Below are 26,726 nucleotides of genomic sequence, written 5' to 3' on the forward strand. Positions count from 1 at the left end.
TCAAACTTACATTTGATACTGGGTTGAGATTCTTTAAAAAACAACCAAAGAAATAAAAAAAACCCAACACCATTATATTTCAGTTTAGCCACAGAATTGGAAAATGTAGATTGTTGTGCTCTCTCACTTTTATACAGAGAGAGCATTTGTCCAGACTGTTGTTTACTCTTTAGGTAACTAGAAACACTATCTGCATGAATAGCTTTTCCTTACTCTTGATAATTATTGTTTTTTACAGATTGCATTACACCTGTCATTATGTTAAAGTGTATATTTTAGTAAAGGAAACAAAACAAAACAGAAACATTCATTAACCTGAAGAAATTCACTCTTTATTTCTCAGGTACATCATTGGATTAGCTCTACCCCTCATCATTATTGCAGATTTCATCACTCCATATCACACTCATGGCACATAGCAAAAACTGTTCTCTGAGTTGCTTGCTTGCCCTGCTGCATGTATGTGAAATTGAACTCATTCAAGTCCATATCCATGATGTATCTTTACTGCAGACAATTCTAGAATAATAAATACTCATGTTCCCTTTGTTTAAATTTGCTTTTGAGACTTTGAGGGAGAATATCTGGGATGCGAAGTATAAAAATAAAATATAAACATCTTCTCATCTATCTGTTTCAGAAGTTTGCATGCCTGCTCAACTTCTTTGCAATTGAAATAATTATTTAAAAATATAAGAATAGCTCCTTCAAATCTTATATTCTATTTCCAGAACTGGTCATAACATGGAATAATAAGGAAGAATAAGGTCCATAAGTTCATAAGTTCATAAGTTCATAAGGTTGGAAAGGACCTATAAGATCATCTAGTCCAACCATCCTCCTATCACTATCTCTACCCAACTACTAAATTAAGTCCTTTAGCACCTCATCTAAACGCTTCTTGAACAGCGCTAGGGATGGTGCCTCAACCACCTCCCTAGGCAGGCCATTCCAGTGCCTGACCACTCTTTCAGAAAAGAAATGCTTCCTCAGGTCTAATCTAAATCTTCCCCGGCGCAACTTGTGGCCATTCCCTCTCGTCCTGTCATTATTTATCAGGGAGAAGAGGCCTACCCCCTCCTCACCACAACCCCCCTTCAGGAAGTGGTAGAGTGCAATAAGGTCTCCTCTGAGCCTCCTCTTCTCCAGACTGAACAATCCCAGCTCCCTCAGCCGCTCCTCATAAGACTTGTGCTCCAGACCCCTCACCAGTTTTGTTGCCCTTCTCTGAACACGCTCCAGGGCCTCAATGTCCTTCTTGTAGTGAGGGGCCCAAAACTGAACACAGTACTCGAGGTGGGGCCGTACCAGAGCTGAGTACAGGGGGATGATCACCTCCCTGCTCCTGCTGGCTACACTATTTCTAATACAGGCCAGGTCAGTACAAACAGCATAATTTCTAATTCTCTCCCAACATCTTGCTCATTTGTTCACTGATAGGAGGCTTCAAACATTGATACTTTGAATATGTGTATATTACTGCTACAGTTTGAGTATTTCTGTGGTGAATATTCTGATCACTTTCATTTATTGCACTTTGAACAACATCACATGACACTGCTGTAGCTTTCAAATTGGGTATCTTCTTTCAGGTAACACTGAACTAATGCCAGTGCAAGACTGCACTCAATGAACCACAGAATCACAAAGACTGGAAAAGATCTACAAGATAACTCAGTCCAACCATCTACCTATCACCAATTGTTCTCTCTAAACCATATCCCTCTACACAATGTCTAAACATTCCTTTAAAATCTCCAGGGTAAGAAATTCCGCCACCTCCCTGGGCAGCCTATTCCAGTGCCTGGCTACTCTTTCAGAAGGGTAGTATTTCCTAACATCCATCCTGAATCTCCCCTGGAGCAACTTGAATCCATTCCCTCTAGTCCTGTCACTAGTTACATGAGAGAAGAGGCTGACCTCCAGCTCACTACAACCTCCCTTCAGGAAGTTACAGAAAACAATAAGGTCTTCCTCAAGCCTCCACCAGACTGAACAATCCCAGCTCCCTCAGCTGGTCCTCATAAGGCCTGTACTCCAGACTCCTCACCAATTTAGTTACCCTTCTCTGGAGCTTTGATGTCTTTCTTGCAGTGAGGTCCATTTCCTCTACACAGTCCTCCATCCACTGTGCCCCAAGCCTGTAGCACTGCCTGGGGCTGTTGTGGCCAAAGTGCTGGACCTGGCACTTGGTCTTGTTGAACCTCACCCCATTGGCTTCTGTTGCTAACTGGCTACAGTACTTGAAAAGAGGTAGGCTAAATTAAACCTCATATACTGTGAAGAGCAGCTTCTCAGAACCAACGATTTCTGTCCAACCAGTTCAATCTTGTGGACTGTAATAGTAGTTGATGCATTTAGATTATGTGTCTAATGATTTTTACTGAGTTTCTTTCCCATAAATTTCTCAGATCTTTCTGTGATCATAGGTAAACAGTATCCAAATGAATACTACTTTTGAACCTGGAAAAGAAGCAACTGAAGAGGTATAATATGAATATAGTAGTATATTCTACTCGACAACTATAGCTACAAAGCAAAGCAAATATTATTTTCTAAAAACTTTCATTACGAGATGTTCCCTGTCCCACATACCCTCAATTCATGCAGGATTCTTACAGAAAGCTTGTATAACAGGTTGTGTAAACCTGATCATGAAGTCAGCCATGGAGTTTAATGATACTCCTGAATGTATCCCTAACCAGTAAAGTCAGTATTAATGCTAATGTCTGCTGCTACAGATACCCTTGAGGTATCAAGGGTTCTTGTATACCGTAATCTCCTCAGAAGAATAAATATATGCACCTATTTGACCTACAGTATTTCTAGCACACAGATCAGGAAACCACCAGCATGCTTCAATAACAATCACACAGCATTCTCTGTATGAACAGACAAGATCAGAAGGAAGCCTTGTTTTGCACTTCACTGACAACTCTATGGTCATGGTAAGTCTTATGCTCTTAGCCCTGCAATATGAAGCCTAAGAAATGTTCTTTATATTGATAGTGAACACAAATTTACTCTATATGTGAACATTTTCTGAAAATTCAGAGCAATTGATATAAATTCCAAATGTCTTCTTCATTCATACATGTCATTCTGAAATCAGTTTTCTATGATATATGATGATTTAGCACTAATGATAAAAACATAAAGCTAAGAATACTCAAATACAAGGGCTCATGACCTATAGCTTTGTTTAAGCACAAAGATAATTGTAAGACCCAGGCATAAAAATGCTTCCATGAGTTCTTACTTAATGATTTAATGTTTGAATTAAATTCGAGGGATTATGGATAGAAAATAATGAAAAAAATAAGGAATTAATAAGGGATAATGTATCTACAGAGGCTGAAAAATCTTTTCTTGAAATTGAGGTAAGACCACTGAAACTACATCACAGTTCTTACTTTAAACTAAAAGAATAAAAAAAATGTTGTTCAGAACATAATCAGGAAAGTTCTGTGTTCCTGATTATATATACAGAGAGTTTTGATTCTTACTCAAAAATAAATGAAATATTACTCCAAACTGGATTTTATGAACATAGGAAAATTTATTTGTAAATAAATGGTTTGATTTTCAGTAAAAAAATAATTCTTTTAATAATTCTTTTAATAATTTATTTTACTGAAATAAATAATATTTATTTCAGTAAAATAAATAATTTGGTGTTCAGTTACAAGCAAACTTTGAAAATGTCTGACAGCTTGTCTGGTGTCACTTTTTTTTTATCAGTTTTAGCTATGGTTCCAGTAACACTGACCTGATTGGAACTCTTTTCCTTGTTTTGCCCTTAAAAGAAATATGGACAGCAGCAAAATTAGCAGGTGCTGTAGCTGAAGGTGGAAGAAGGCTGAGTCATATCCCAGGTACACATATTAGGAGATAAACAGGTCAGTGAATACCTCTTTTCTGTATAAGTGTGAATTTATGCTAGGTATTGCAGGGAATGAGGCTCAAAACAGAGATTAAAAAATATTAGAATTTTTTCATACTGAATCTATAAAGATCCAATCCTTCTCCCAGAGTTTGGGGGATGCAGCTAACCTCTTATTTTCCCTTTCAGCATTCAGGGTTGGTTAGAAAAGTATAAATCATCAAATAATATAATCATAGAATGGCCTAGGTTGATAAAAGACGCAAAGATCATCTAGTTTCAAACCCCCTGCCATGGTCAGGATCACCAGCCACCAGACCACTCTGCCCAGAGCCACATCCAGCCTCGCCTTGAATGCCTCCAGGGATGGGGTATCCACAACCTCTCTGGGCAACCTGTTCCAGTGTCACCACCCTCTGAGTGAAATATTTCCTCCTAATATCTAACCCAAACCTCCCCTGTCTTAGTTTAAAACCATTCCCCCTTGCCCTATCACTATCAACCCATGTAAAATATAATTCCCTCTCCTGTTTATATGGTTCCTTCAAGTACCAGCAGGCCACAATAAGATCTCCCCGGAGCCTTCTATTCTCCAAGCTAAACAAGCCCAGTTCCCTCAACCTTTCCTCATAGGAGAGGTGCTCCAGCCCTATGATCATTTTAGCGTCTCTCCGCTGGACCTGTTCCAAAAGCTCTGTGTCCTTCTTGTGCTGAGGTGCCCCACGCCTGGACACACTACTCCAGATGGGGCCTCACAAGAGCTGACTAGAGAGGGACAATCACTACCCTCTCCCTGCTTGGCCACCCATTTTTTAATGTCAAGCTGAAGCCAGGATAGTATCTTCCTATCCCAGACCAGTGATATAAACATCATATTTTCTGTTACTTCAGGTCTGTCATAATTATTTCATTTTTTACTGCCTGTGCATATCAATAAGACTGGTTTCTCTTGTGTTTTATCCATAAAAAGGCAAGTCCATCATTTCAGATTTTTGATTACAAAGATTAAATTAATCTCATCTAAATTTAAGATATCTACACTGTACTTCTGTATTTGAGCTAGAAATCTTACTTTCCTTCTCTAATCAGTCAGAAGAAAAAAAAACAACTTAATGCAGGTACCCAGTAATAATGTGCTTACTAAGAGTCCCTCTCTTAAACTTAGTGGTGAATAGCTTAGATGTTGATGTTGATAGTATTTAGTCAGATTAACTTCATACAGTGCACACAGTGAATATCCCACAGCAGTATAATTTTAAAATAACAATGGCAATTCCTTAAAAATATTCTAAACTGATACAAATAAGTTTACAAAGTCTATCTGGGGAGTAGAATGCAAACAAAAACCTTTTTTTATTGTCACTTTTTCATAAGTACCGTCAGTATGCTATATTCAAGATGTAAGAAATCTGGAAGGACATGCAGTTTATTTATATATATATAATCCAAACAGGGAGTTGCATGGTTTAGATTTATACCTGTATATCTAATGTCCCAAGTAGAAGACATTTGAAGTATTCACAATATTTTCTGTCTTCTATGAAACAGTTGAAAAGGAAAAGATCTTATTTACAAAAATCATGTTGGGAAATGGGAAAGATTTTTTGTTGAAATTGTAAGATAGCTATTTAATGTTACAGAATAGACTTCAGATGAAAGAACAGTGATTTTACATCAGCTATGAATAGATGTAAAGAAACTACTTATGTTGCATAACAAACTCTGCTTTTTTAATGAATAGGTAGAAAATTATCATTTATTCATATTATTCTCAAAGCCAGTGATTAATCTAAAGCAAGTGTCCAACCTCTTGTCTTGTCTGAATCATGTAGAGTGAAGAGATATTGTCTTGAGCAGCATATAGAATGTATGATATAGAGAATGTACATCAGTAACAGGACTTTTTTAAAATACTTTTTTATCAAAACATAAAAGAATGGGAAACAAAGGCATACAACAAATGGGTTGGACATATATGCTGTAGAGAATGGCCTAGCTTTAAGTAAAAGCAATGAAAAAGTTAGCTGTCAAAAATGATACAGAAACGTGGAGTTACTTGTAAAGCTAACATAACTTTTAGCTGATATTTTAGATTCTTGGAATTCTGTAAGAATTTTTACTGTTCTGACTGGGGCCATTACATTACAGCTTTACATTTTATATTTCACATTAACATTTGTTGTTGTTTTTTTTTTTTTCTAGAGCTATAACAAAGAAAGCACTTTTAGTTAAATGTGTATTCCTTGCAAACTGACCAATATATTCCAACTTTGAAGATCTTCTGAAGATGGATAAGTTTTATTCAAGATGAAATTTGACTCACTAGTATTATTTCAAACTTTCTGATTAATATGCTGTGAGAAAGAGAAATGGAGTCCTGAGAGTCATCTAGCAATTATGAATGATGTCACAAAACTGGAATATTTCTCTCAGAAAGATCATCATGACCTCGATTTATGACTTTCAATTATATGGTCTCAATGGAAGCATTAAATTAAATTTCAATTTTAAATTCAATAATTTTATATCTTTTCAGAGGAATTGCTAAGAAGAGTAATATTTTTCTGTTACGGAATAAACAGCCCAAATCAACTCTTATCATATTTAATCTTCTGTCATCCTTTCTGACTCAAGATAGCTTGAAACTGAAGATAGGGAAAAACTGAGGAAGTGCTCCTCATCATTACAAGCAATGAACTCAATGACATACAGAATTATATTTTTACAAATTTAATGACACGTATCTTTAGGATTACATTGAAATATGGTCCAAGAATGTAGACCCAGATTTCACACTTTGTTTCACTGATCACATCAGTATCACTTTGTTTTTTATTCATAATTTCATTGAAAGGTGTTTTGATAGTATCTTACAATATCAATATTCAATTTGAATGTGTGCACTTAATTTATCTGAAGAAAGATGAGAAGCAGCTAGAATTTCAAAAGCTACATTTATACCTCTAGATTAAAGGAGATTGTGAAGGAATCCCCATCCTGCTAATGGTCTAGGAAAAAAAAATCCAATCTACAGAATCAGATAAAAAAAAAAGGATTTAAAGTAACTAGTCATTAAAATAACTAGTAATTTCTTTTATAACCCAGTTCACTATAGTGATTTATAATGTTTGTATTTTCTTTTTTATGTATTACATTAATAGATCACAATGGGATTTAGGCTCACTATTAAATCTGATAAACAACGTTTGTTTTCTAAAGTAACAGAAAATTCTTTAAAATAGACAAGCTTAAAAAAGGTAAATATGTCCTGTTATAGAGTGGAATGCAGACACTCACAGAATCACACAATTTTCTCTGATAACAATCTGTAAAGACAGTGGAATTCATTTCAACCCACTTCTGAAAAAACAGGCATCTAGGATTTTTCTGTGACCATAGGAAATAACTAAATGTACTAAGAAGGTATTTTGCCCCATCCTAAAATCAGTGTCAAAGGAAACAACATTTTCACTAAACTGATAATCACTGGGCCAGATGTTTAACTTTTCAAAGTGTAAAGATCAGTAAGACAATTTAAACTGACTGTTGGAAAACCTAAAATGTTTCAGAAACATCTGCTCTGTTATTCAGATCATATCTGAACTCTTACAAAGCTTTCCTTATTGATCAGTAAATTTAGAGTGCTAACATCAAAACTGAAGAGCTTTGTAATGAGCTCATTATCATGCTTTATTTATAAGAACACCACCTGTTTTTATTCTGTGTATTTGCTATGCATCAAAAGATCAGTTTACAGGCTTAGCCACCATATCTTATTTGGATCCCTTTTCTTGTAATAGTACAGTGATATTTCCAGAACATACACTGTCTCCAAACAAAGAGTTTATAAGTGCCTTAATCCTTGAAGTTCACTAGTCAAAGAGAAAGAAGAAATGTTGGCCTTACAAATTAATCCCCTCTTGCAACTAAGGGAGAAGAAACCTCTAAAACATACACATAAACCATATACACAAGTTACCTATTCAATTCTACTAATTTTGTGACCTTCAAACTGGTTTTAGTTTAAGGTGATCACTGCCATGTTCTTGACAGGACTGCTTTGGACATCTGCAAGGTATGTATTCATCCAGAAACAGAAAAAAATATGGTGTTAAGTCTACTGATGCAAGTTGTTTCAGTGATAGAGTTAAGGTGTCTGGACACTCATATCAGGCTCCCAAATATCATTACTTTACAGAAAGAATTCTGCACCTTCATCCTACGATTTCTGTGCTGATACTGAATTCTTACCAGCATATTTCTTTCCATCAGCTTATCAAAATTTAAAGAAAAAAAACAAGCAAACAAAAAAAAGAAGGGCTACTAATTCTTCAGTGATACATTTTCTTTACATCAAGGATATAAAATTTGAATTTTATTTTAACACCTGAACTTCTGTTTCTAGATTTAAATTTTATAATGCCATATGTATTTGAGAGAGAGAAAGCAATCAGACATCTTAATTACAGATGAATTTAAAAGTACACAGTAAGAGAGAAATTGAATGAAATCTGTGATAGTTTTCAGTGTATTGAACTTTATAGGTTCTATAGGACAAGTAGTGTGTTGATTTTTTGATTTTTTTTTTTGGCTTGGATATCAGATATCTGTTACGTGTGTCAATAAGCTTAAGCACTTGAGTAAAGTGTTAGTGTGTCAGGATCTAAATAGCATGATAAATGGCAGAATTTTGTCCTCATAACTCAAAACTAAACTTTTTTTAGTTCAAGTGCAATTCAAACTTTCGTTCCTTATCGAACATATAAATCACATCTGGAAGAAGTGCTCTATTCCTCTCTGTGCTAATGAAACTTAGCATCTGCTAGCCCAATGTTCACGTCGCTTAATGATTGATATAGTAGTAAGAAATTCACATTCTGGGTCTTCAGCAAAATCTATGTATATAAATATATGCACATATTTGATATGAGAATTGTACCCCTATATTATAATTGGACTTCATTTTCAAGCACACTTCTTTCAACAAAGTTTCTGTTGCTGAACATATTCAATTGCTCCTTTTCTGTCTTCTTAAGTCAGACATATTTTGTAGCTATATTCTGAAGTGAATGAAAGTCGTAAAGATGCTACGTTCCTCATCCCAGAAGAAGTGGGTGGATTTCAAAAGATATCTATGGGATAAAAGTAATAGTTTCAAAATTCTGGGTATTCTCTACAGGAGGTAGGAGCGGAAATGTGCTGCATTGTAATCATATTTCCCAGGACAAGAAGAGTTCATAAAAATAGCCATCAATTGGCTCTCCAGAGAATGGCTTCTATTTGCTGTGATGTTTAACTTTGATAGTCTGCTGTAAAGCACGTCTATAGAGGAGAGAAATTTGTACATACTGTTTGCATGAAAGCAAGGCACCACAAAAGGTAAAATACTTTAGAATGGTATAATGTACAGCTGCAAATCATTAACTTGTCAAAACAAAATTTGAGCAATGTATATAGATATAACAGAATTATTTGGAATCAAGTCACCATCACTACTGGATAAGGGTGAGTTCCTCCGTGCAGATATATATTAATAAATTGAGTCAGAAAGATTTGACATATTGAGAAAGATGAACATCTTTGCATTTAACTGGTTATTTTTCTGCTTGAAATTGTTTTGGTTCAAGTTTTTTTCCTTCCCAAACTATTCCCAGGAAGACTCACTTGGGAATAGCTATGTATATTCCACTATTGTATCCAATCCCCTGTTTTGGAAGCAAAAATATCTGAATAGTTTGTCATGTCTAACCAGACTATGTCAGTTCATCTCTGATATTGTTTAGCTATTATTAACTTCTGATTCAACCTTCCTAGGACAGGGAAGATACCTTTTTTGTTGTTGTTGTTGTTGTTATCTCAGATGCTTAATTATATATCTCTCTTCATCTTATCAGATGTTTGTAATTAATTATTTTCATACCTACACAGAGCCACTCACTGCAATAGCACCAAGGACATTCTTATAATGAGGTGGTGGCAGAAGTACATACGTAACAGGTTAGCTGAACACTTTCACCACCACAAAACAACAACAACAACAACAAACAAGAAAGGAAAACTAACCCAGAGGAAATATTGATCTGTCAGAAGAAATGAGTTTTGTTTAATCAGATGCATATCCAGTTTTATTTTAATTCTTTCAGAGATATTTGTACCTCCTGAGCCCAAGTTTGGAGCAACTGTTTTTGTAGTCTACTGGATTCAGTAGAAATATTACAAAAGAAATATACTAAATTGATCATATTTCTACAATATCAACTTGTTCCCTCAGAAGAGGAAAAAAAATCATCTTAAAAAATTACAGTGAAGAGTTAGACATTTTCTCAGCTTTTTTTTCAGAATATGGCTTCAGTTATTTATAGATCTACAGCAAACATCATTCTGGAACTATGTCACAAAAATCTGAAACGTCAAAATACAGATGAGCATCATGCATCATCTGTAATGGAAATGAATATATTATCAGTAACCTTTAAAGCAACAAACTGACAGTATTTCACAAAATAACTTTAAAGATGCCTTTCCATGGTATACTCTTTAAGGTAGATTCTAGGTAGATCCCATGAAAAATAGATCTGCATTGCCAAAAGTAAAAAAAAAATGTCTCTTCAAAGAATCACAGAATTGTAGGGGATGGAAAGGACCTCTAGAGATCATCTAGTCTAACCCCCCTTGCAAAGCAGCTCCCTAGCCCAGGTTGCACAGGTAGGCATCCAGGAGGGTCTTGAACATCTCCAGAGAATGAGACCCCACAACCTCTCTGTGCAACCTATGCCAGTGCTCTGTCACCCTCACTGTGAAGAAGTTTCAATACACATTTGTGCAGAACTTCCTATGCCTCAGTTTGTAGCCATTTCCCCTTGGATTTCATTTGGTACATCTTAGTACTAACAGTTTCACCAGAAAAATATAGTAAACTATATTGTTTGTTCTGTTTTGTTTTGTTTACTTTAAGCATATTCTGTCTGCTCAAAGCTTTTGACTTTTATGTCATGCATTAATTTTCTAGTAAGTAAATGCCAGAGTTGAAATTTACTCAGTCGGTCAATAACATCATTTTACCTGACTTAAAACGTTTTATAAACATTTTATTTTCTCTCATCATTTTTCCCATCTCAGAAATTTTTACTATCAAGCTGTTTATTATCAGATATTACAAACAGAGTTTAATGAATAAGATGGTTAACAGCTGACATATAGAAATATGAATATATGTATTTATGAAACCAGGACCGTAAATCAACAAGAACGCCATATCCTTAGGGTCTCTAGCACCAGCAAAATCACATAACTGTTAGTTATTGAAATGTTTAAAATGCAATCAAAATATCTAAATTAATTTCCTTAATATGAAACAGATGAAGGAAATATGATTTCACAGTTCACTTCAGTAGAGCTGTTTTGTATCCCCTCCTGTCAGCAATAACCACAGAATTTCAACTACTCTCCACATGAATTACACTAAGTCAATTGTTCAGAAATCAAGTTTCTAGCCTAATTAGGGCAGGGACAAACTTTAGTTGTGGAGGCAACTACAGATACACTATTTGTTCCTACTTATACTCATTTTCTTTCTTTCTTTCTCTTTTTTTCTTCTGACAATAGCTAGAAGTTATGTCTAGAATTCAGCAGTGAATTACCTCTGTTAAAAATTCCTTAAAAATTAAGATTATTATTGTTAAGTTACAGTGAAGGAGAACTAACATGCTTATTTCTGTATTTTAAGTTCAGATAGACTATTCCTCTTTTGAGACCTTAACATTCCTGAATTTCACTGTAGCTATAATTATTTTTAAATGTTATAGATGTAAGAATCCAGTCAGCCTCACCTCTGTCCCCAGAAAGGTGATGGAACAGCTTGTTCTGGATCCCCTCTCCAGACAATTGTAAAAGAAGGTTATCGGGAATAGTCAGCATGGGTTCACCAGGGTGAGGTCATTCTCGACTAACCTGTTAGCCTTCTACAGTGTCATCACCAAAGTCATACTGACTCTGTGGATGGGAGAGCAGTGGATGTAAAATACCTTGATTTCATTTTGGCATTTGACAATGTCTCCCACAGCATCCTTAAAACAGTTGAGGAACTGTGGAACAGATGAGTAGACGGTGAGGTGGGTGAGAACTTTCTGACTGGCACAGCTCAGAGGGTTGTGATTGGTGGCACAGAGACCTGTTGGAGGCCTGTACTTAGCAATGTCCTTCAGGGGTCCTTGTTGGGTCCAATCTTGTTCAATATCTTCATCAATGACCTTGATGAGGGGATAGAGTCCATTCTCAGGAAGTTCGCTGATGATACAAACCTAGGAGGAATGGTTGATATGCCAGAGAGCTGTGCTGTCGTTCAATGAGACCTAGACAGGTTGGAGAATTGGGCAGAGAGAAACTGGATGAGGTTCAGCAAGAGCAAGTGTAGAGTCTTGCACCCAGGGAGGTATAACTGTATGCACCAGTACAGGTTGGGGAATGATCTGCTGGAGAGGAGCTCTGAGGAGAGGAACTTGGGAGTCCTAGAGGACAACAGTTTGGCCATGAGCTGGCAGTGTGCCCTGGTGGCCAAGAAGGCCAATGACATCCTGGGGTGTGTTAGAAAGAGCATGGCCAGCAGGTTGAGGGAGGTGATCCTCCTCCTCTACTCTGCCCTGGTGAGGCCTCTCCTGGAGTATTGTGTCCAGTTCTGGGCTCCCAAGTACAAAAAAGACAGGGATCTCATGGAAAGAGTCCAGCGGAGGGCTACAAAGATGATAAACTGCCTGGAAGACCTCTCTTATGAGGAAAGGCTTACAGACATGGGTCTGTTCAGCCTTGAAAAAAGAAGACTCCTTATTAATTTGCTATGGGATGTAAATAGCAGATAAAAATTAAATCAATTTGAAATCATCTGATACTAAATGGAGACAACACTGGATACAATAACACCTTTGTGAAGATGCTAAGTTACCGATATTTCTTATTTTCTTTGTGGTTGTGGTTTTGCATTTACGTTTACTAAATTGTGACACTATGCCAAGTACATACATTTGAAGTTTTTGACAAAACTTGAGTCTGACTTTAACAGTCTCAAAAAAGATTATTGAGCCTAAAGTAATTTTTCATAAATGCATTGTGATAAGGTATGACCTTGTTCACTTGAAGAACAGGTAACTTTTGTTTCTGCAAATGATATTTCTTCATACAAAAACAATCTATATTGAATGCCCTGTTTGTAGAAGTTATTCTGATTTATACTGAACTTACATTAGTACTGCTGTTGGATTTGTATTTTGTTCTTCTGAAATGTAACTAGAACGGACAGTTAATAGTTCATGGTTAATAGTTCATATTCTGTATTTTTCAGATAGAGACACTGTGCCATTGGATTTCCTGTGATACACAGAAAAGCTAAAATGGGATACATTTATCTCCTTTTAATTTAATTTTTCCTACATATCTCTCAGTTTTCACTGATATGATGTTCTCTGGAAGATAAAGTCTATGATTGTTATCATAAGTTCCGGTGTCATTCAGGTGGAATTTCAAAAATTTCATATTATTTTGGTCACATCCTTCTCCAATCAGGTGTTTTATTTACATTGTGGATGTACTCAGATTTGGATTTAAAACATCTGAAAAATGCATAAGAAAGAGAAATGCCATACATACATAGCCATACTATGTTGGTCTTTGAAAGTCACTTCCAAACTATTCTATTCTATATGGAGAGTGTGACAACAATTCAAAATATAAAATATCCTTGTTCTGGATTTTCTTTTAAATTTTATTGTCTCCATTAGTGCTTTTTTATCTTTCTCTTTTTATGAGTCCGTGTATCCTGCTCAATTGCAATGACATCACACACATTCAGACAGTTCTATCTATTCCCTCCTTTGGTTAAAGTTAACTGGTTGCTCAGTAACTGTAAATTTTGAATGAGGAGGAACTTTGTTTGATTATGAATACATACTTGAAAAAAGAAAAAAAAATCTAGTTTATCTACTACATACATATTTTATAAGCCTTTCTTGAAAATAATTCATGGTTCTAATTTAAGAGTGTATTATGGAACCAATATTGTAAAAACAAAATAAAAGAAGGATGAAGATTAAATATATATATAGATTGAAGTAATTATAACAACAGTTTTCTGGTGACATAGATTTCAATTATATAAGCAAAACAGTTTCTTGCTAGGCCATAAACTACAAATTGAGTTCTAATTCATGAAAATTTTGCAGAATACACATAGAGATTGTTAAATGCCTTGTTGAAATATACCTTTCTAACCATTTAAATACCAGACATGTCAGAGTGCTGTTAGTGAAGAATAAATGGAACTAATATGCACGGGCAAGATCCTATTACAGTTTTCACTTTGTTACTATTACATATTCCATTACAAATAGTACATAAACTGCTTCAATTCCAAATGGTAAAACCATCTGATTCATGTATACTTGTCTATACACACTGAAACTACTACATAAAAAAGCATGACACAGGAAAAAATATTTTCTAGTCTCATTATGTTAATCAATTACACATAGCAGAAAGAAAATAATTTCAGTGAAACTGAGTTTTCATACTCATGAACTGGGTCTTTGTAGAGCAGCAAATATGTTTATACTTTAGCACTGCAGCAAGATCTCTTACCTTTCTATAGAAACCTGAGTGTCAATAAATGATTGTTTATCTTTGTGGTTATCACTGAATCATAGAACCATAGAATGGCTTGAGTTGGAAGGGATTTCAGAGATCATCTACTTCCAACCCCCTTGCTGTGGGCAGGGTTGCCAATTGTTAGGTCAAGCACTAGATCAAGTTGCCCAGGGTCCTGTTTCAACCATCCTTGAACACCTTCAGGGAAGGGGAATCCACAACCTCTCTGGGCAGCCTGTTCCAGTGACTCACTCCTCCCTCAGTGAAACACTTCTCCTTGATATCTGATCTAAATCTCCCCTCCTTTGGTTCAAACCCATTCTCCCTTGATCACTGTCTAACCATAACTTTCCTCTTGTTTATAATGTCCCTGTTAATACTACAAGGTTGTAATGAAACTTCCTGCCAATATTATACTACAGTTTTGTTGCTGTGCGACAGATGGCAGCAAAGGGGCAGTCTGACATGGGAATGAATATGAAGCAAAGGTGTGTCACTGAATTCCTCCATGAAGAAAAAGTTCTATTCGTTGACATTCATTGACACTTGCTGAACATTGGTGGAGGTCAAACAATGTATGTGAGCACCATGAGGTTGTGGGTGATATGTTTCAGTAGCTGTGACAGTGACAGTGGGTCACCTCCACTTCTGCAGATATTTATAAATGCACCATGTCAGTTCTTGTTCATCATTACCAAAAATACATGGTTAATGGTGGTGAATATGTTGCAAACTAGTGTTTTGTAGCTGAGATTTTGCCTTATCAAATAGTGTTGGTATCTGTTGTACCTCCCTTGGAAATAAATAACAGATATTACTTTTCAAGCAACCTATATTTTTTATTTCTTAGTCACTTAGAAAATTCTGGCAGATATAGTCAAGGTTTTCTTCATCAAAAGATATGATTCTGGTTCTGGGGGAAGGATCGATACCATCTATTAATATTGCCTGCTGTAATATATAGCAGGATGTACAGACATCCTATTAAACAAACATCTTTCTCTCTCCTATGATAACGTGATTATAATTAGATAAAATTAGCATATTCCTCCACATGGTTATTTTTATTACACAAAGCAGGTGTTTCCTATGTGAAATAGAGAAAAAATGCAGTTTATTGTCTTTTCCATATGCTTTAATCAATCTGAGTTACAATAGTCTGAATCTTAAACTGTGTGGTATGGACATGTAGCATAGACCAGAACACTCTTTCAATGGAGTGAAACACTCTTTCAGTGGAATGACTGTTGAGAGTCTGATATACCTTAAATATTCTCTTTCGTTAGCTCTGAATGTAGGGTGGGCATTTAACACATCCACAGAAAGTGGCTCAATGGCATGATTGTTGAAGTTAAATGAAGGCTTCAGAATATTGCTTGCACTAAACAGTGTAAGAAAGATCATTTTCCTCCCAGCACTGGTGAGGGAACAGCGTTAAAGTAACATTTCCAACCTCCTAGGTTTTAAACTAGGGTCCTTGGTCCCAAGAAGAAGATTTATAACTGTGACAAGTAGGGACCCAAAGAGCTTATGATTCCAGCAGCCACTGTGACTTTATGTTGCAGAATAAAGCCCAGAGAGAGTTTTATTCTTCTATTTAATCAGGTCTCTGTTTCTCTCTAATACAAAGTAAATAAAGGAAAGCACTTGCATTTCATTCTATCCCTTCCAGGTAAGCCATATATTATATAAAAGTGGCAGAGGGACAGTAAGAATTATTTTTTTCTAACAAGGAACCTGCTGGTCTAAGAAATTTCCTGGAATAGAGTAAACAGCATTACCCTCAAAGTTGTATTTTGTCTCTTTCTCTATGTCATGGCAGCACTAATTCCATTGCCTTCATCCTCCTTGACTTCTACCCCAATAGATTTTTAATGGAATAGGGCAAAAATAATGTCAACGCTGAGGCATAATACAGACTTACACGTATTAGTTGAAAACATGCTTCTTAACGAGAAGGACATAAAAAGAAATTACTGTCTGAAGTCCTTCTCTTTTGTGGCTAAACTATTTTCAGGACCTAAACTAGCTCATTTAAACATGCTAAGTTTGATGAACAGGGCATTTTTCTGAATGGTTACTAAGTCAGATGGCATTTGCAAATGAAATGGAGGCAAAGGCCACTGAAGAGCCAACCACCCCATCACAAGCAAGCAGGAAATCAGGAAGTAGAAGGCACTAATGTAATTCCCAACAAACAGAACAGCCCAGCATTCCTACTATGCAACCTATATAATTTTCAAATGTGTAAAAGGCAATTATAAAAATAAATAAATGGTAAGTAAATAATTGTGCTGACTTCAGCAAACTCCAGCTAGTTGAAGCCAGGTTCCCATTTGCACACTTAACCAATGAACTTGTTAAACTTTCAGGAGCAAAATGTTTTCAGTAGTTTGGTTCTGGCACTTGGATGTCACCAGATTAAAATAACCCTTGCAGATAAAGAAAGAACTCCTTTTGTGACACCCACAGTAGTTTCAGTTCCAGGGAATACCTTTGTGACTCATGAGTGCCTCAGGAATGTTTCAGTAGGTAGTAAATGGTCTATTCCAAACTTTTGAGATGTAAAGATAACTTCACACCTTATATGACTTCATTTGTTTCTATGAAACCTGGAAAGAACATCTGTTAGTAATGAAAAGAAATTTAAAATTAGGAAAATGAGTTTTGTTTTGTAAGAAAGGCTTTTCATCTTTTTCAGATATATAGCAGAATGAAGATGGGTTTTTCAAATTTCAGAACGCCAGTTTTATGAAAATTTTGTCAGTTTTTATGCGAATGACAATGTGATTTTCAGTTTTCAGATAAGATCTGGATGAATATTTCTGTATTTCTTGAGTGACTTTGTCCAGACAGAGGACCATCTAAACTTTCTGGAATCATTGAGAAAAGCATCTGTAAGCCATACAATGCCAGGTACTTCAGCTAGACTGCGTTGATCACTCGACTATTTCTTTTATCAAGTTATTGATAACACTATGAGAGCTTACAACAAGACTTCAAACTTTTATTTAGAAGAATACTTGACTCAAAGGAAGATAATTTCTCTGTCCTAATTTCAGATATGTGCATGAAGTTTTGGACATTTAAATGATTACTTTCTACAATGTAACTTCAGTCTCATGGCTTTTAGCAGTGGCACTTCTCCCTATTTTCTTTACAAAGATTATTCAAATTATTCAACTTGATGTTTAACTTTTTAAGGTTACATTTAGATGAGATGAATCTCATAGTTCTGTTTCATACTTTACCTATGTATTACGTACAGATTCTACACTATACTTGAGATCACACTGAGATAACTCAGTTAAAACAGTTATATTATCTGAACTGATGTTAATATGGATTTTCTATTTTGCTGAATGTTCCAGTCTTCATTAGCTTTGCATCCTGGTAACCAAAATAATGTTCTTATATTTCTCATTCAGAAGATATTTAAATGATACATATCTAAAAGATGCTTGTGAAGCAGGAAGCAAGAACATTAAAAAGGATTACAAGAGATACTTTTAATTCTTCTAAAAATCAAGTGAAGTTTAACTGTGAAATCTATCAGAAATGATGAACTCTGTAAATGAATGTTCATTGCCCCAACTATCACCCCACTCCAGGGGGCAAGTATGTATTACCTTGCTGGAGAGTATAGTATACTCAGCCATGACAGCAAAGAGTCACAGGTAGCATCCTGCAGACTAAACATGGAACATGAGAAAGAGGCCAGTCGAGATGTGTCTGGAGACAAACTTGCTGCAGTCAAATGAACTGCAGAACACAGCTGTTTCTAAATATATCATTTATGCATTTCTAAAACCTACCTATGTGTATCTAAAGCTTACTCAAGTGTTAATGAATCTATGAGTAAATTCTGCCTTCTTGGCACCCTACTAAACCCTGGTAATGCACAAAGAGACTGACAATATGATCTCTGAAGTTATAATGGTGCTTGGAAGTCAATATTTATTGTCAGCAATCCTGAAAATTCTGCAATATGGTGTAATATTTTGCTCATCTTGATACAAGGAAAATATGTCTATGTACTATTTTTTGTGAGCTGCTTTTGTCTCAGAATCAGTTATCTTCAAAAGACCGATGTTTTGCCATACAGAATGTCATTAGAACTGGAGATAATTATCTAGGCAAAACAGGATTCCTTCCCATATAGATTTGGTATAACTCTCAGGAGAGTATAGTAAAGCAGTACAGATTTTTTTAGTGCATACTGAGCTTAAGATTGTAAAGATCATGGCCTTTTTTTGGGAAAGGTTAGGTATGAATTGCTTCAATATATTATCATACAGCAAAAATATATATCAAACTGCAAATGTTCCAATGAATATTTAGGTGCTTATATTTCAATAGCTGAATACTTTTTTCCTTCTCTTTTAACCCACCACTTATCAAATGCAAGTCCTAGAAAAATGCAGCTGGACTTGTCGCAGCATCCTCCTTAATTCTGGTCCAGAAGCTTTTGTCACATTCAGAATTGGTTGTAAAAAACTGCTTGCTCCTTAAAATGTCATTCTTCTCACTCCCTTCCAGGCCTTGCAGTACTTAACTTGCTTCACTTTAGAAGATTTCTGGGGCACTTGTAATACCAAGTGGGAGGTCACAAGAAGAGCATATTTCCAAGTGATATTTGTAAGAAATAAAATAAAAAAAGCCAGCCCGATGCTCTGAGAGTAGAGCAGGACATAAGTAAATAAACTGAAATCACTATTATATCTCAGAAGAATTAAACTTCTAAGAAACTGAGATTCTCTAGTTTTTATATTGAGCATTTCTTCACTTTTCTGTTCTTATTGTACATATGCAAACACTGAAAACCTCCCAGTAAGTTAACTGGTAGTTCAGAGTGGTCATTGGGACCAAAAGAAACCAATGCAGCTTATGTTTAATGAGAGCATCCTGCAACACCATTAATTCTCACTATATCCACCTTTCTAATCTGGTAGTCCATCCAGTTTAAGAGATAAAAATTTCCATAGTTTTCTAACAAAGTGACATTTTTTTTCATGATCTTTAGATTTATCTAAATCTTCAATTTATCTACATTTCTACCAATTTTGTTTCTCACAAATATGGGCAATCTTCAAAAAATCTAAGCATACTGATCTATGTAAATCTTTTGTTTTGCTTTGTGGTTTTTTTTTTTTTTTCTTTTTTCTTTTGGTTACTCTTACACAATGATTACTCAAAACTATTACTGAAATAATTTAGAAACAGCTGCTTTAAATTCTTTTTACGATGAAATATGCTACAAATAAAATATTTTAAAACATTAACAATTGCAGTTTATTTTTAACCACAGTTATCCTACCTTACCTCATAAAGCTGTACTGAAACCAGTTAGTGTATATATATATATATATATATATATATATAATTCAGCATTCTTAGATTTCTAACTCATGTAGCAAATATTACTAAGCATCTCACAAAAATAATGCCTGTTTACATTAAGCATAATTACACAGTGAAAAAGAATGCCAAAGTAACTTCTTAAGGGATTTTTTTTATTTATTTATTTTCTAGGATGGAGACAGATGCTGGCTCACAGAACAGCTGGAGCCATCAGCAAATGACAACTCCATAACTATAAGTTATCACTCCTCACTTGAGATGTGATAACTGGGTGCATGACTACTGCTGGCCCATTTCAGGTCAAATAAAACAGATTGTTTTAAGGAAGCAGTACAAGTCATTTAGGCGAACTTAATTTACTTATATAGAACTGAACTAAGAATGAACCCAGAAACATACCACTTTTACCCCATCTAATTATGCTACAGTGCCAAAACAAGAGGCCTAGGACTCCTACACAGGTGCTGAAGAGAAAGAAACACCTCCAGACGGCGACTCTTTGCATCTGAATCACTTTGTGGAAGCACTTCATTCTCTTAATTCACTATCAAGAAAGTCTCAACTACTAATTTAGATTAAACTCTCAATTAAAGCATGCAAGTTGATGCCTATGGTTAGTTTAAATCAATATCCAAAACTGTTTCACAGATGTGGGTGGTGTATGAAGTATTTAGGGGGTGAGGACTGGCTAGGGCTTAGACAACAGCTGTTTTTTAAACAAATACATTAACTTTTACATAGATAACTAAGTTAAAGTCATACAGCTGCTACTTGCTTTCTTTCATAACTATTTAGCTTCAAAATATTGTTACGCCTTAACAACAAAAGAAATTGGTGAGTTACACTCCTTTTCAAAGGATACCAGGACGTAACAATAAGCTTTTGAGAGAAAATGTTAAATCAAGATTTGTCTATTTTCTGTGCTCCATTTTGTGATGTCATTTTTTTTTCCCCTTTTGGGCAATCCGTCACAAACAAAAATAATAATATTTCTATTTACTTCCCTTTGATGACTCTGTGAGGAGTGGAAGGGTTAAATAGTTTAGTAAGGTTGAAAGAAAATCATTTTTGAGCAACTGAATCAGTAATATAATCATTTGGGGTTTTTTATACTAATATTATTTCACACATATTAAGTAAAAGTCATAGAATCATTGAATCATAGAATGTCCCGGGTAGAAAAGCACCTCAAAGATCATCTAGTTTCAACCCCTCTCTCTTCATTGCAAAATTAGCTGAAATAATGTGGTTATGCAAGAGGCATTCAAGACAGTTTAATTGTACTAAAGTGGACATAGTCTATTTAAGACTTCTCTGTACTTCTCTGTTATGAGCAATTGTGTCCAAGTCTTTTCTTGTAATTTTTCTGTTCTTTAGTCTCCCATTAGTGAATATGGAAGAACACTATAGGCTTGTGGGAAGAGCATGGCCTGCCTATAACAATGAACCTAAAACCGTTTCTATAAGCTGATGAACAAAGCTAATAGCTCATTGACATCAAAATATATAGTGGTCCTCTACCCTTCTTTACTGCATTATGTGTACTTCTGTTTACCAATTGTTTACAATTTCAAAACCAAATCAAAACATCATCAACAAACCTCTTTTCTTTTTATCATTTTGTTTAGACTTCTGTAAAAGTAGATGGCTTAACTGGATGTTGGTCTGTCAGGTACCTCAGTCAGCTCCATGTAAACAAAATTTCTATGTCAGTACAGGAAAGAGAAAAGTAAGAAGACTAAGACAAAAAAGAAGAAAATAACATATTAATGGTGTTGATTTGTAGCTTTACCAGTGAGAAAAGAAAATTGTACCCAATATGTTTTTATGCCTTCTTCTGTCATCTATTGCACTGTACATGGAAGACATATAAAAGAGCTCTATGAAAGAATGAGCATAATTCTAGAAATTCCAAACCATGTATGTTCTACATTTATATATATTTATAATTTAAGTCCTTAACATTTTTTTTCTATTGAATTTCACAGCAGAAAAACAATCTTATCCTAGTTTTACAATATAAACAAGAAAAAAAAAAAAAACCACAAAAAACCCACAACAAAGAATCTGTTTCTATTTCCATCCTTAAGAGTTTAGTATCTGCATAGCATAGCCTTCTTAGTAGAAGAACTTAGCCTCATGAGTTGTTTATCTCTGCCAAAACAGAGGACACTTGCTAAATATTAGTAAAATTACCTGAATATAATACATTGGAAGGGTAATGCCTTTTCATGTATATTGACATTTTGGTATGTTCACAAACATATTAATTTTATTGTAAAAGGAAACATAATTGTTAACCCTTCTTTCCCTCCTCAGATCAACAGTTTCCACTTTATCATGCAAGTGTCAACTCATGTAATTAGGCATAAAGAGGCATGTGATGCCAGTATGTAATAATGGCACAGAACAGACAATTCCTTAAAAAAGTGACATTTGCAGAGTAATGCCAACTGTGATAACTTTTCTTGACTTCTCTGCTGACATGTGAACAGACAAAATGCCACTCAAACAGATGTTCAGAACTTCAGAATGTGAAAATATCATGTATGTATCCTAATGTATTTGCAGAGAATACAGTTCCTACTAAGAATTTCAACTCACAGAATCACAGAATTGTAAGGGCTTGAAGGGACCTCTAGGGATTCCCTAGTCCAACCCCCTGCCAAAGCAGCTCCCTAGCCCAGGTTGCACAGGTAGACGTCCAGGCGGGTCTTGAACATCTCCAGAGAAGGAGACTCCAACACCTCTCTGTGCAGCTGTGCCAGTGCTTTGCCACTCTCACTGTGAAGAAGTTCTCACACACATCTGTGAAGAACTTTCTATGCCTCAGTTTGTGGCCATTTCCCATTGTCCTGTCGCCACACACTGCTGAGAAGAGTGACTGGACTCAGCCTTGCCCTTTGCCTCCTGCTTCTTAGATACTTATAGACATGAATCAGATTCCCTCTGTCTTCTTCAAGGCTGAAAGGACCCAGGGCTCACAGCCTTTCCACATAAGAGAGGTGTTCCAGGCCCTTTATCATCTTTGCAGCCCTCTGCTTGGCTCTTTCAAGGAGATCCATCATTTTTTGTACCAGGAAGCCCAGAACTGGACACAGTACTCCAGGTCACTCATATATCTGTTACAAAAACGTAGACCCATAATTATGGGAATGAACCACAAATTACTCATCTATAAACTGGATTCATTTCTAAAAAGATTCTTCTCTAACTCCTTCTCTAGAGAGAAAAAAAAAATGGACCTACTATCCCTTTTAATGTCTAGGATTACAGATAATTATTTTAACAAAGTCTCTCATCTGCATCATATCATATGACTTTGCTGATGGAGCACCATGACTATGCACCAGCTTCAGTGTCTTGACAGCATATTTTGTGCTTTGTCTTTCAACAAACAGAATTCTAAAATGCTGAAAGGAGATATAGTGGGAAATACCATGTCTAGAGAAAAAAATCAGCACCAGAAGATATATTTTTTTAATAGAAAAGAAGACACGCACACACACACACAGCAATTTTTTTTCTAACTGGTTGCTTAAAACTAGATTTCTAATGATGGATTTTTCAAAGTTTACCTTGAATATAGGGCCATGCTTAACTGTTAGCCCAAACACTGTTACTCAGTAACTAAAGATAACATGTCTCTCAAGACAGATCTCCACCCAAATTAATTTGCCTGCTGAGAATGCAGCTAATTAGCTTGGGCATAATGCCCTATTTTAGTTTATCCTCTGTGTGTATGTCCTTTGATTGTAATCTTTCATGAAGCCCCCAGAACATATTCCTTAGGAATCTTCCAGAAAAACAACTAAAACCACAAAAATTAAAAAAATGATTGTGAGTATGAGATTAGCTGAGCACATCTAGAAGAGAAAATGTACGAAAGACTCATAGAAATACTCAGTTGTTCACATTCTATGTGTGAACTGAGATACTGCTTTGGAGAAGTGGCCAGATCAAGAACAGAGAAAGTTTCCTGGGAGCTAGAGAGAAGTTATTAGAGTTTCTTCTAATGAAAGAATAAATGGAAAAAACAAAACCAAAATTTCAGTGGCCAGACTGAGGAACAAAATGTATTTGTGAGGGCGCAGCTAGCAGAGCTTAAGTAGTTTTTAAGTATTATTGTCATTATTAATAATTATTAAAATTCTATTTTTTTTTAATTCTGTTTTTCCTAATCACATTTAAAAGCTTGAAACCAGTAAACAAAATGTTCTCTAAATTATTCTTCAGTGTGAAATGACCTTTGGCTATACTACTATGTTCTCTGAGTGCCTGTTGCATATTGCAAATGGAGTCTGACTTTTTCTAAATCCCAAACCTTGCTAGGAACACGGGAGGAGATATGCTTATTCTCCTAGGCCAAAAGCATTTTAACAATTTATTAGCCCAAGCAATGAAGTTCCAGTGCCCAGGAGATCTCCCTGGCAGTGTGTATTTTAGTACTGAAGACATAACTGTAGACTTCTTTATTCAGAGTTATATGTTCCAGGTTTTAGTCATAGAATCATACGATAATTTGTGTTGGAAAGGACATTTAAGATCACCTAATTCCAACTCCCTTGCTATAGGCAGGGACACCTCCCACTAGACTAGGTTGCTCAAAGTCTACTAAAAACAAAATTAAAGAGATTTTAAAAATCATTTTTCACTCGATTGGAAAAGATATAAGCAGGTCTACCCCAAAACTGAGAGATTCCAAGTCTTGTCTCACCAAAGTTGTACAACTATATTAATTTCAGCACCTGCAGGTCTACATCTGGTTGTGCAGCTGTTGATGTTGTCAGAAATTTGCTTTTACAACCATGAGATTTTAAGGACTGAGTACTGAAGAGGGGAGAGAAGATCTACCTGACAAAGTGGAGCTAGGATCACTTTCGCAAAAGTCTGGCTAAAGTGATAAGGAGAGCTTTAAACTAAGAACGACACAGTTCTCTGCAAAGAGCAATAGGAAACGACCTGATTTTCTGAATGCTCAATGTCCAGTTTTCCCCAAATCAATTTATTATGTATGGAATTTAAACTGGTGTATAAGGGGAAAGTTATTTCACCAAATGAGAACACACTTTACATGCACTTGCACTCGTACAACCATTGTAACTACTTAGGCAACTCTGGAAGAGGAAGATTGCCTTCAAGACGACATGTAGGCTTAGTCTTTGCCAGGCAACAGATTAAGCTGCCAGTGCATCTGTTTTGTACCTCAGCTGTCAGTTGCATCTTGTTGAAAAGAGCAGTGCTCCAGCTCAGATGGAATCTACAGAAGAACCCACCAAAATTATGACTCCAAATTTCTTCAGCTTTTTTTAATTATTATTATTATTTGTATTTTTCAATGCTATGCATAGTAAGCATATCAAATTTAAGAGTCAGCTTGCACCCACACAAAGTGGAAAATGACAGTAACTGTACAACACTGTATGATTGGTCATTATACAACATCAAGATAAATATAAGTTATTGAAGTTCATTTTGAATTTACTATAAGTAATCTCAAACTCAATCAGAAGGAAAACCTGGTAAAGAGGTTCTCTAACTTCTGCTCTCTGACTTAACACACTTGAAAATCAACAGATAAAAGGAAGCAAATTACTAGGGTACCATAGTGAAGTTTTCTGAGAGAAAAGCAATTGGGGAATGAAAGTGCGACCTTTAATAGCAGTTTTTAACTTGGGTATGGGAATTTGAGAGAGAGAGAGAGAAGCAATTTCTCAGGTATCTGAGGCCCAATTATTTGGCTGCAACTTGAACTGCATGTGTAAGTGGAAAGGCAGGCACTTCTGACATAAAAGAACTTTCATAATATTTTCTCTATTGCCAACTTTGATAAACAAGTGAATTCTGTGGCCTTTTGATGTCAGGATGTATGTGTGCATCTAGGTATTGCATAATATGAAGGAAGAGAATTTAAACAAAAGAAAATATTTTATCAGAGATATTGCATTTTCTTAGGATGTTGGGCTATTCCTAAATGCCTTGCATTTACAATAGTGAAGAATTACTGTTAGGAGCAGGCCAAAAAAATGGAGTGCTTTTTACACATCTTAGAATGTAACCATTATTACATTTCTTTCTGAAAAACAAAATATTGGAAAAAAACTAACTTATCTACTAGTGTTTAAAATGGGAATTTATGTTTTAAAGGAAGTTGAGGCTTATCTAAAAGCTAAAGCTAAAAATTTGACTAAAATCTGAAAAAAAATAATACTACCTCCATTTGTTTGTGTATGATTTTTATGTGAGTGATTTTTATCTATAAATAGATAAAATTTACTCAGAAAAATGGCCATTTCTTCTATTTCCTACTGAATCTCTAAACATATCTTCCATTTGTTTCATTTTCTGTATGTCTGTTTGCTTGTTTTTCCTGAAGAATCAGGAAGAACTGATAAAAGAAGCAGTCCAAATATTTGCATCACTTCCACCACCAGGCAGTTAAAACAGTAATTTTATTCTTGCTATTTGCTCTTGTCCAATGCTAGAAATAAGATACTGTGACAAATAGACTTCTGAGCCAAGGGCATGCTCTTCTTTTAATATTGTTACTGTAGTCACACTTTTAGTACAGCCACCCTCTTTAGTATATCAGGATTATGAAATAATCTGTAATAGCTACTAAGGAGATGGTGATAGACATCAAATCCACACAACAGGCCAACTGGTGTTTGAAATTTCCATGCAGAATCAAATTTGATTGATTGATTGACTGAGCAGCAAATGCATAAAAAAAAACCCTTACTTTTACAGAAATACTTGCTCAAGCTTCATCAAAACATTGAATGTACCCACTAAAACTTAGATAGAGTCTAAGAGTTGAGCAGATAGAATACAACCATTATAAGTGGAA

At 35.4% G+C, this 26,726-nt stretch overlaps 1 long non-coding RNA gene across 1 annotated transcript in view; it reads right to left on the bottom strand.

Annotated features, from left to right (window-relative positions):
* Nucleotides 1–7,862: 7,862 nt before the first annotated feature.
* The window catches only part of LOC136053281 (uncharacterized), a 193,612-nt gene continuing 174,748 nt past the window's right edge, over nucleotides 7,863–26,726 (bottom strand). The window contains exon 3 of the long non-coding RNA XR_010622621.1: nucleotides 7,863–7,872. This is a non-coding gene — a long non-coding RNA (uncharacterized LOC136053281). The remainder of the gene's footprint in view (nucleotides 7,873–26,726) is intronic.

This window comes from Cyrtonyx montezumae, unplaced genomic scaffold, assembly GCF_038088225.1.
Source record: "Cyrtonyx montezumae isolate F1298 unplaced genomic scaffold, pur_monq_1.0 scaffold_3, whole genome shotgun sequence".
Classification (NCBI taxonomy): domain Eukaryota; kingdom Metazoa; phylum Chordata; class Aves; order Galliformes; family Odontophoridae; genus Cyrtonyx; species Cyrtonyx montezumae.